We start from the raw sequence: 12,927 nt of genomic DNA, 5'->3' as shown, positions 1-12,927 counted from the left end.
GGTGGCATGTTTTCATTGGCTACGCACGTTACTCTACGTGCGTAGTACTGATATAATATTTTTTCTACCGCCATAGGCGACGTACCGAAACCGGAAGTTTTAGTTTATAACCCTCGTGCACAAAGCTAATGGTCGTAGATGATGATGATGATGGTAGTAGTTGATCAGAGAACGAAAACCGTTTGATTTCGCCGGCGCCCAGAAGGTGTTGCACAACCGGTTGATAAGCATCAGGGAGGAAGACCTGCGGATAGGGGAGGGGGGGTTGGGAATCATGTGCTTGGCATCATGCTCGGACGACAGTAGTTAGTCATGGGTTGATCTTTTCACGCCCGATTCTGCCATTACCGCTCAGTATCTGTCCGGTGGTTGGATCGCCATGAATAGAGCTTTTTTTTTTATTATTGGGATGTGCGTGTGGATTGTGAGAATTTAACAGTAATCTATTAAATAATTTTTCAGTAATTTTGTTATATTAATGATGTAATTTTATAAAATTAAGATAATAGTCAAATTTCCAATCTATATGATAGCAATTATAAAGTTATAAGATTAAATTATAGGATGCTAAATATCAATTGAATATTTGTTAGCTTGTCTGCCTTTTAAGAGATATGGATGGGATGGAAGTTATTATTATAAAGTTTCATTCTAATCATTACCTAGTCCATAAACGCATGAGGCATGATATGGTCACCCATTAATCATTACCAAAACAAATATTTTGTTTTCATTTTAGCTAATAATTCTCTCTTCTACCTTTTTTCTTAAGAAAATTAATTGTAATTGAATTTATTTTGATATGAATGTAAAATAAATTTCATTTAATTTCTAATGCATGAGAGTTATCCCAAAATAAATTTATTGGATTTGCAATCATAGTTTACACTATAATTTATTTAAGGGTAGTTTAATTTTTTTCTTATTTTCTCTTTTTTTACTTATATAATTATTATGTAACTTATTCTCATTCTAATATGAAATTCTCACTACAGGAAAAACGCTAAAATCGACGGTTTACTTACGGTAAAAATGTCATATTTTTCAATGGTTTTGCAATGATTGATGTGATGAGTTACTTCTGACGGCATAACAACATGACATATCGTCGTTTTTCAACAATAAATTATTTCTGATGATTTATTATTATTAACGACGCATTTTACCTTCAGTTATAAGCAAATAACAACTGACGATCTTATGTAGTTGGTTGTTTATGAACTCATCATTTGACGAGGTTTTAATAAAAGACGAAAAATATTGTCAGTATTAATGTTAATGACCTACGGATTTTACGTTATTTGTAAGTTGTCGAAAAGAATTTTTTATACTAATGAAATCGCGACGCCCCCGGTCTTGTCCTAATCCTCTTTCTCTCGATCTTAGTCTCTCCCCGCGTCCTAATCCTCCCCTCCCCTCTCCCGGCGACTCCAGTGCCCCAGCAACCCCAGCTCTAGTGACCCGAGCTCCAGCGACTCAACTATGTCGACTCCAGCTCTGGCAACTTCACCGCTCTGAAGCTCACATGTATGGGCAGCTGTCCTCTTTCATTAGTTATGGATGCTCTTACTAGACATTTACATGAGGATGGTCCTTGGTGTATGTTTTTTGTCGTTGATATCTTTCTTGTGAATGAGACTAGGGGGGGCTTTTGGGAACAAGTAGGATTTAAGTGAAAAAAGATTTACTAAATCTGATAAATCCAGATTTATTAAATCTAAATATTATTTACATTAAAATGATGTTTGGTTCGATTAAGGCTAAATCCAGTTAAATCCATTTGATATGTAGGGGATGTTATGTACAACATTTATGTAGGATTTAATCTAAATGCTGCCAAATGACAAAAAATGCCTATGTAAATCATACATGTTCTTAAATCCCATTTTTGCTCCATTTTGCCTTAAATCCGAGATTTACCAAATCCCATAGGAAGCGGGATTTACATGATTTATTTATGCGGTTTAGAGAAGTTGAAATTTGTGAGATAAATTAAGGTGTTTGACAAGATCTATTTGAAGTGTTTGGTTTAATTAAGGTTAAATCCATTTGAATTGTTTGGCATAAATATATTTGAAATATTTTTTATGTGCGCTAAATCCATTAAATGCAGCTAATAAGTTGATTTAATATAAATTTAATGAAAGGAGCAACAAAAATTTGATTTAACTTAACTTCATATTTATCTAACTTATGTTTGGTGTTTAACTTGTTTTTATTTAAATCTAACTTAAACCCTATTAAAAAGATCATACCAAACACCCTTTTAATTTATGGAGGTCGACATTGGAGTTTAAAGGCCTCCGTTTGAGTAGATCTAGAACTGAATACATGAAATGTAATTTTTGTGATAGTAGCTCTAGTGACATAGTTGTAACTACGGATGATCAAATCATTAGAAGGTCTGAACATTTAAACATTTTAGATATCTCGAGTCTCTAGTTTAAATTCTAGGTGATATAGATGGGAATGTGATTAGTAGATTTGAAGTTGGTTGGTTGAATTGGAGGAATGCATCTGGGCTATTGTGTGATAGAAAATACAGCTTAGACTTAAGGGAAAATTTATAAGATGGTGGTAAGACATGAATTGTTCTATGGCGCAAAATGTTGGGCAGTTGAAAGAAGGATTTAATTTCAATGGTGTTTACTAAATCCTGAAATCCAAAATTATCAAATTTAGAGGTATGTGTCGAATCCAAAATAGGATTTTGTTTAAAAAACAATAAACGTTCGGAAATTGATTCTAACTTTAACTCACATATGAAACTTGAGTTGAAATAAACACGCTGATGCACGAGCCAAAATGTTGGATCAGATTTATTTGGAACCTACATCTTCTTGGCTCAAAGTCGAATTGTTTGACATTTTAGTAATGTCAGTTATGTTGAAAATCATTAAACGGTCAAACATTGACTTGTAATTGCTTAATGCCTCTCCCTCTAATAGTGTATGCCACTATAGCTACACTAGCTCTCTCACAAATATATTTATTTCATATTTTGTTTCCATGTGGAAAGCCAATCGCGAACCCCACATGAATCACTGGATTTACACTCGAAGAGAATATGTGAACAAAATGTACTCGCGAATGAGTTGATGTAGCTATGATGACAAATAAGATTAGAGATAAACATATTGATAAATAGTCATCGATTATCAATCTTCGAGTAGACTGTCAATATTCTAATTTTGAGCTTAACTATCGCCGACTCTAAAGAAATCTAAGTCAAAATTAAAATCAGTCAATTTTTGAGTTGTAATTGTTGTTTCGTATTAAGAAAAAGTAATTTTGCGGTTTATTTACACTTCATAATGTCACTTTCTAATATTGCCTGGAATTGTAAATACTCCAACCCTTAAGGGCATATTTGTTTCATATTTTATTTCAACCAATCATAGAACTAAAGATTCTCATTTACGCAGTCCCTTACGCAATTGACTGCACACCTGAAAATAAGTTCTTAAAAGAAAATATTTCATATGATGTAAGACATTTCACTACATCCTTCATTGTGAAGTCTAAATTTCACAGTCATAATAGAAATGAACTTTAACATCTAATTTGTCAGTTCTAAGATAGAAATTCACCCCAAAATCTAAATTTCATTGCCGCAATTCCCATTTTAGCAATGCAAATTAGATTTCGAAGCGAATTTTCATTTTGGAATTGACAACTTAGAATTCAATGTGAATATTCATTCTAGCTATAAAAAGTAGACTTCGCACTTGATGATGCAATGAAAACTCTTACATCATATGAAATATCTCATTCTAAGAATATATTTTCAGGTGTGTAGTCAATCGTGTATGGGATTTGCAGCAACAAGTATACTTAGTTCTATGATTAGCTTTCCTTGGAAAATAAAATGTGAAAGAAAAAAAACCCTTGCAAGGTTTGGTGTAGCTATGGTGACAGATAATATTAGATCTATTTCAAGTAAGATCGTTTGACATTTTAGTAATGTTAGTTTCGTCAAAGCTTATTATAGGTCCAACATTAATTCTTAATCCATTATGACAACTCCATATAATATTGTAAGCCACAGTAGATACACAAGTTTTTGCACAGATATATTTCTGTCACATTTTGTCTCCGAGTGAAGAGACAATCGTAGACCTAAGCATCCTCATCCCCGAAATTTTTAACTAGACTCTTAAAACATAATGTAGAAATGGTCTAGTAAGAGTAATTGAAACGAGAATGCTTAAATGGATAAGTGGCTTTACACTTGTAGAAAAAATGTGAAAAAGTTATGCTCGTGAAAGAGTTGTTGTAGCTACAATGACATCCAAGATTAGAGAAAAATATGCATAAATGTTCGTCAATAATCGGTCTTTGACAGCCCTAACAACCTCAATAACTGTTAATGCTCTAGCCTTAAACCTATCTAAAACATTCACTTCTTTTAAAATGTGTTTAGCATTGCCAGATTTTATCACCTTTTGTTACGAATCCAGTAGATCTATTAAAATAATTATGTACAATGTATTCAGCTGAATGTATTTTGCAATGTGTTTATTGTTCTCATGTTTGAAGATACACATACATGTTCGTACATTGAGATTGTGAATGTACAACAGACTTTATCGAGATAGAAAATGGGATCACCTAAGAGTTCTTGAACGATGTCAAAAAAATTATGGTGGTTACTTCTCGACTGTTGGTTTACCTATTTGAGGTTAGGTTTCAATGTCCATTTTTGAAGCACAAAAATTGAGCAAACCTAACACCTGACAAATTGAAATAAGATCTACAGTTTGAAATTTAGTTAGATTACTGGATTTGGACTTCACATGGGGAGGTTGATCCTACAACATTCAGCTACGCTCTTTTGAAGAATTATAATCCAACACCTGAATTTGACTCAAAAAGATTTGATGAAGTGATCATTGATGGATTTGATGGAATAAGTCATCATTATGCAAGCCAAGTGCAGCAGAAAGAGGCATTAAATACCGAGACTCATATATTTTATGATTTATTGAATGTTACTCAAATGCCACTGTGGGATGGTTGCACATCTCATTCTGAGTAAGTTGTAGCTCCTAGAATATTGAAAATCAAACAGAGTACATCATGACACATGTGGCACGAGAGGCTTCTTGACTTTGACACCCACTCCCACACCCTGTCCCACAGCCACCCTCGCCCTATTCTCGACCACCACCCCTGACACCACCATGACCCCCACCTCTGCCCCTCCTATGCACCTGTTCCCGCTTCCGCCCTTGCCCTCACCCCTACACTTACCTTTGCTAGCACCCCAACCCCCACCTCTGCACCCGTCTCACTACAGCGAGGTGGAGTGCATTGAAGGCCCACGCTGCCTTTACCGGGCAGGAGTCAATAAGAAGCAGCTACAACATCGAGCCTGTCTATAACACGTAAGTTTTTCTAAGATACTAATGCACCTAAAATTTATCTGTTTTTATAGTACATTTCATGCTCATTTTATGCACATTTTTAATAATATTGCACTTTAAATGAATATATTTTGCATATTTTTGGCTTCGGATACAAGAAATGAACTTTTGGAGGAAAATAAGCAAAAATAGTGCAATTTTGGAGTAAAAACGAGCAAGAAAGAAAATTCTGACCTGACACATTTCGATATGTCTTTCTATGTGTAATATTCTTTACACTTATCACATGTTTTTGAATAAAATTACACTTTAAAGAAAAGGTTGTTTTCAAGTTTATCTTGTAGGTATATCTGTTAAGAGCAAAACACAACTGAAAAAGAGAAAAACAGAGCCAAACAGAGTGAAATGGTGGAGCTGCTGTAGGGTGGCGCCAGAATGGCACCAAAAGCTAGAGAATAGGCGCCAGAATGGCACCAAAAGCGCCAAAATCCAGAGAACCAGCGCTAAAGGCGCTAGAAAACGGCGTCGGAGTTGACAACGACTGGTTTTGACATATTTTTGGCGATTTTTGACTATTTTGAGATGTTCTAGAAGGCTCTTAGTCAATCAAATGCCCTGTGGTGTGGTTTAATGAATCTAGACACTTGAAAAAAGCTCTTGAATGAAGCGATATATTCTTGGATAAAGAGATTCGTCTCTTAGAATGAAAAATATGTCTTTTATGGGAAAAGGGAGAAATTTTGTGTCTCTTTAAAATAGAGGGGCTTGTGCCTCTCATGGATGAATGTAGGCGTGCGTATGAGAGGAAAATCAAGAGGAATGTTTATAGATCTTAGAGTATGAGTAGAAATGTAGATTTCTTCCTTTTCTAGAGAGATTGGAGAAGAGATTCTGAGAGAATCTGTAAGGAATTATATAAACATTGCATGGATTAGTAGGAGATTTTGTGGGAGAGATCTTCATCTTTCTTTCAAAGGAGAAAACTAAGTATTGTATTCTTCATTATCATATGATTTTGTAAACATTTACATTGTAAATTTGCTTTGATGTAATGAAGTTTTCTATTATGTTTTTTTCGTGCTTTGTGAGTAATTTTTCTTACTCTTTCTTCTTGTTTGAAAAAAGTGGCATGAGAAGATTATGTCGTTGTTTTCATTTTACTTTTGTTTTGCAATGAGTAGGATTTATGTGTAGAATTTTGGGATGCATGTTAGTATGCAATTTAAATATAAATGTGATGATTTTTACTTGAACTTCATTTACATTGCAATTTAGGTCTGTTGTAATGTTAAAATTTATTGAAAAACATAAGACCCGAAAAGACTATGATTTTTACAATAAAGTAAGAATCACATTTAGATTCATGGACTAGAATGTAGTTCATGAGGTTGAGTACAAATAAATAACAAAACATACTTTGATGGGCGTAGAATTGAAGATTTTAGGGTGACAGACTAAAATCTTCAATTTGGTCCAATTCCTTGAAAATTAAAGCGAGATTGTTAGCCCTCAGGCGAGGAAGAAGTGGGAGCTCTGGAGTGGCGGCCAATATCCTTTCAACCTAACTACTAATTTATGGACCAAACTCTAAATTAGTCAATATTTTTTATGCACTCTCAGAAGGTAAAGTATAAGATTGCTTCTATTTGACACATACAATATTTAATGTATATCATTCATATATATTATCTAATATACTACATAAGAATAGTAGTTTTTAAGATATCAAAATTCTTCAAACCAATTCATCCAGAAAGGGTTATATTTAAATTTAGTATTTTCATTTAGGAGTATTTGTTAGTTGTTTTAAACATAAGATTTATATTTAGGAGTACTTGTTAGAAAAACCACTTAAATCGACCTTCCAAACTAAAAACTGATATTAGTATACTAGAATTAGCTTAAGAGATTTCTTACACCGCTTTTCTGTGGTATCAATATTGGGGTTCTTAAAGAAAGCCCTATATTACTTGAAGCAATACATGCATTTGTGTAGAGCCTCTAGTGTGTGAACTATTTTATATATTTTATAAAATTTTATTTTTAACCGCTAAATATAAATTAGGCCAAGTTTTTGGCACTGTACTGAGGATTTAAATTGACATAAAACTCATAAAAAAAATAGCACACACTAGGGTCGCATTAGATACTAACAGTAATCTTTTTATTTTTTTCAATTGAATATAAAACAAAAAAATTGTTGTTTTAATATTCTACCCCCGACCAAGACTATTCATGTCATTCAAGATATTATTCGGAGCAAGTACAACTTAACATACTTATCATCGAAGGAGTTCCTCACGATCATTCTAGATCTTTGGTTTCAGGATTTTACGATAATTATCGTTCACTAATAACTTTAAGTTGTTCTAAATTTATTTATGAATCAAACATAATCCCTGTAATAATTGCATAAATAATTCTTCTGACGCCTTGAGCACAAGGTACACATCTGACCCAAATTCAAGCCCAAGGGCAGCGATTAGCTCAGAGACATGTTTGGTGATATCCAGAAATTGCGACAGCCTCCTCTGTAGCTCGGAGAGGATGTTTTTTACATGCTGCTTTGGGCTTGAAATTTTTCGGACTACTAAAAGAAGAGAGAACATGCAAATCAAAGCAAGCGACCGAACTATGGAGGCATGAGGCCCTCCAAGCACATTAATGGGGCACTCCCATATACGAAATACAAACAGAGGCAGGCAGGATTTCATTTAATCTAAACGGTTATCTATATTTCAAAGATGTATTCTAACTATTTCATTTTATGGACAGAATGTGGACATTGGATGAGAGCCCTCCATCACTAATGTACATGAGCACACCCATAGGAGGTGGTCCGAGTGTCCGACCAGTCCTGGATTGACGATATACCCATATAATTAACTAGTTAAACTAGTTTGATATTTCCCATACGTACTCGGGAGGTATTATGTTCCATGAGCGAGATCCTTCCGAGTATGATCTGTGGAGGGAGGCTGCTAGAGGGAAAAAGAATGGCCAAGTCAATGAGCTTGGGTCGCAGACGTTTGCCTACGGTGCTCATCCCTCCACAAGTACATCTACAACTTCTACCTCTACCGTACAGGATGAGAAGATCTTCAGGTTTGTTGCAGCATTCTCTGCCGAGATGGAGGTCCGCTTATCTGAGATGTGGTCGGAGCTGGAGGCCAATATAGAGGCCAAGCTAAAGGCTGAGTTGAATTCCTTCTGATACTGGATAAAGGGGTGTGGCTAGGCAACAACATCATTGGAGGAGGATGAAGCAACAGAGAAAGATGAGGATGAGATTGACGAAATAGATGAGGATGATTAGAAGGGACATTTTTCTTTATTTTATGTTTATGTATATTTGGACATTTATTTTTTTTGTGAATAGCGATGTAAATATTTTAGAGTAAATGCATTTTATTATTCTATTATTTTATTAAATAATTTACTATTTGATAGCTATATTGTATATTAAATGTTATGATAACAGGTCTGGTAATGTAAATACCAAAGAATGAATTTGTTTTTTTTATGCTACAGGTTTCCGACAACTTACCATCGGTTTGCGACAATTCCAAACGTAAAACCGATTACTGACCTACGAACATTTTTACCGATGTTTAACCAACACATAACTGACTGCATAAGGTGCATCACACAAAAATGACAGACGTGATACTTTTTTGACAATTAACTCGTCGATTATTACAAACAACGCATAAACCACTCTTAACTGACGGTATTACATGTGTCAAAAAACCGACATGTGCGCCACTTTTTTGATAGTTTACCCATCGATTATAAAAACGATATATAACCGATGGTTTTTCCTACTACAAAAAATCGATGGGTGCGACACTTTTTCAACGTGTATTCATCACTATTACAGACCGTCAAACCGTCGGTTATACGAACCAACGTTTACAGACGACTTGAATTTTCTCAAAAAACTACAATATTAAATCGCCGGATAATCATTGGTACATTTATACCAACAAAATATCTGTTAGTTTTGTAATTACTAACAAGTGTTTTACTTAGAAGTTTAAAACAGTCGATAAATCATCGGTAACATTAAAAGCGACTCTTTTCTTATCATGACCGATGGATTGTGGCCGTCGAAATAAGCGTAAATTCCAATAGTGTCTAGCCCCCAAAATTATATTTCTATCTGGTTGCTTCTTCTTTCATTCATCTCTAAATTTCCACCTGTTTAACAATATATACATATATTTGTGTGTAGACACACACAAATATATATCTATAAAAATATTCTATATAAATTCAGAAACGATTAAACTCACATAAAAACTCTACATAATTATCATCAGAAACACTTTTTCTTTGCTTTGCTTCTTTATACAGCTCCATTGAATACTTTCCCTATCCAAATGAATACAATTGCGTTTCTTATAAACTAGTTAATGAGATTGAATGAGATATAATCTTTCTCTATCTCATACTTGCTCTTAGAATTTAATTTTATAAGATGGTGATGAGATCTGCAGTGCTTTATGGCGCAGAATTGTGGCTTTTAGAAGAGAACTATAAAACAAAGTTAAATGTTGTTGAGATGAGAATGCTTAGGTAGATGAGTTGCTTGACACTTAGAGACAAAATGCCAAATGTATATATTCATGATTGGGTTGGACAAGATTAGAGAGAGCCGTCTTATATGGTTTGGTCGCATTAATCGTCGACCAGCCGACGATCCGATTAGGAGAGTAGATGTTTTAGCTTAGACTGATATTAAGAAAGACAGACGTAGCCTTAAAACACCTCGGGCATATTGTATAAAAAATGATCTTAATCTATTAGAATTAAAAGAAAATATGACACTCAATAGGACGCATCGGAGAGCATCGGAGAGAAAATGTCGGAGAGAAAATGCATGCTTGTTTTATGTGATTTCGCTCCTTTTTGAAGGCCAAGAAAGTAATTTTGATAACTCAAAAGTATGGATCATCATCCTCACCCGATTCTAAAAATAGCAGCTTTAGCATCTTTGGAAATGAAACCATCGACAGCAACAATAATATACTTGTGTCTCCAAACTTACTTGCATTTGTTATATTAGCAACCTAAGTATCACTTTCATGTAAAGGAGAAATAAATTTATCCAATTTCGTTAATTAATTTCTCATACATAGATATAGAGAGAGAGAGAGAACTGCATTTAGAGAGAGAGAGAGAGAGAGAGGAGAGAGAGACTGTCAGGGCAGTCAATTCCCAAGAAAAGAACTGTCCGGGCAAGCAGCTTGCTATACTATTTATATTTTGAAAAATTTACATACAGTCCTTATATATTTACATATCTCAGGGCTAAATTTTCATATTTACATGATATTTTGATTTTTGATGTTTTAAATTTATGCATAAAAATACGTATTTAACTTTTAAAGAATAAAAATGATATTTTTTTATGTGATAATTAAGACTTGACTGTTATTTATGTAAATATAAAATTTTTTGTGAGATATTTCAATATATAAATATTGTTCTCCCTCAACACTATAAATTAGAATTTTGAGTTGCTTCAACTTTAGTGGATAATTTACTTTTCCAGGCTCAGCTCGTGTTCGGCTCGTTCATATTTCGAGCTAAAAAAGTGTGCTCGTGTTCGGCTCGTTTCTTCATTAATATTTTTAATTGATTGTAAATCTTTATAGCCTTGTAGTCAACTACATTTTTAAAAAAGACTACTCATCAAAGATATATATATAATTCATTAGTAGTGTTTCGAGCCAAAACGAGCTGAACACGAACGAACAAATATTGATTAATGTTGTATGTGTTTGTCTCGCTCGCGAGCCGAACACGAGCTTCTTAACGAGCCGAAAATGAGCTGTTCTCGAACAACGAACCGTTTTGACAGCTCTAATTTTCACATATTTGACATCTTTCCTATGCGCCTATAGATACACTTTAACTTTCACAAATTATGATGGTGATATTTTTGAAGTGATGTATAAATGTAAAAAATTAAAACTGATGTATTAAATATGTAAATACAAAAAAATTGGGTGGCAAATTCACTAATCATAAAAAATAAACAAAAAATTATATTTTTGCTATGTTTATTAGGAAAAAGGCCTGAAACAAATACAATTTCTGCGCCTCTCCACCGCCCGTCATATCACCGTTACTGTCAGCCCTCCGATCTAACCGTCGCCTGAACTAACAACTAACCGAGAGAGAGAGAGAGAGAGAGAGAGAGAGAGAGAGAGGGAACTGATTGAAGAAGGGGACCAACTTCTCCACCGGGCCTATGCGGGGACCTCCGACCACCATGTGTCGCGTTCAGCGGCCACACCAGGTCGCCGCCGGTGGTCCCCTATGTAGCCCCCTGCTACTTTAATTTTCCCTGGCCCACCTGCACCGCGAGATCCAATCCTGCCCGAGCAAGGCAAGATTCAGAAACTGACTCCACCTCCTTTCATTTCACTAAAAATATAAACTAACCCAATCCCCCATATCTTTGAAAAAATATTATGTGAGATTATGATAGGTGCGTATTTGTGGTATTCACCATAATAATAATATGATACCACCACAATACTACCAATTTGTAAGGGCCTAACCAACCATTTCTTTTTAGGGGGGTCAAGCTGCCGCCTAAACCTAACATGACAGGGGTTAGAATAATGGAAAGAATATTGCATCGAGGCTCTCGGCGTAAATTTGCGTTTGAAGTTTAGTGATAAGTTTTCGCTGGACTCCGAACACAAAATTTCGTCCGGAATCCAAATATAATAATCTTTCAAGATAATTAAGGATAAAGTGATAATTTAGAATGGAAAAAACTGATAATTTTGTAGAGGCAAAAGATTAAATTATCCATTCATATAAAGAAAAATCTGAAACACATGAAGGCCATAATTTGTCTCCATGATTTATCCCATAAGCAAAGAGACAGCTCGATTTGCATTAATGGGGGCCGAAACAAGTCCAGCCAAGCCCCAGAATATTCTAAAATTTACAACCGAAATCAACAAACAGTTCAGACAAAGCCCAAATCACAACACCTAGTTAGTTAGCTTATTTTAACTGACATGTAGAACACCATACATATATATATATATATATACCTCGAACAACGAACCGTTTTGACAGCTCTAGTTTTCACATATTTGACATCTTTCCTATGCGCCTATGGATACACTTTAACTTTCACAAATTATGATGGTGATATTTTTGAAGTGATGTATAAATGTAAAAAATTAAAACTGATGTATTAAATATGTAAATACAAAAAAATTGGGTGGCAAATTCACTAATCATAAAAAATAAACAAAAAATTATATTTTTGCTATGTTTATTAGGAAAAAGGCCTGAAACAAATACAATTTCTGCGCCTCTCCACCGCCCGTCATATCACCGTTACTGTCAGCCCTCCGATCTAACCGTCGCCTGAACTAACAACTAACCGAGAGAGAGAGAGAGAGAGAGAGAGAGAGAGAGAGAGGGAACTGATTGAAGAAGGGGACCAACTTCTCCACCGGGCCTATGCGGGGACCTCCGACCACCATGTGTCGCGTTCAGCGGCCACACCAGGTCGCCGCCGGGGGTC

This window comes from Phalaenopsis equestris, unplaced genomic scaffold (genome assembly GCF_001263595.1).
Source record: "Phalaenopsis equestris unplaced genomic scaffold, ASM126359v1 Scaffold000382, whole genome shotgun sequence".
Classification (NCBI taxonomy): domain Eukaryota; kingdom Viridiplantae; phylum Streptophyta; class Magnoliopsida; order Asparagales; family Orchidaceae; genus Phalaenopsis; species Phalaenopsis equestris.
This window is presented reverse-complemented; position numbering follows the sequence as displayed.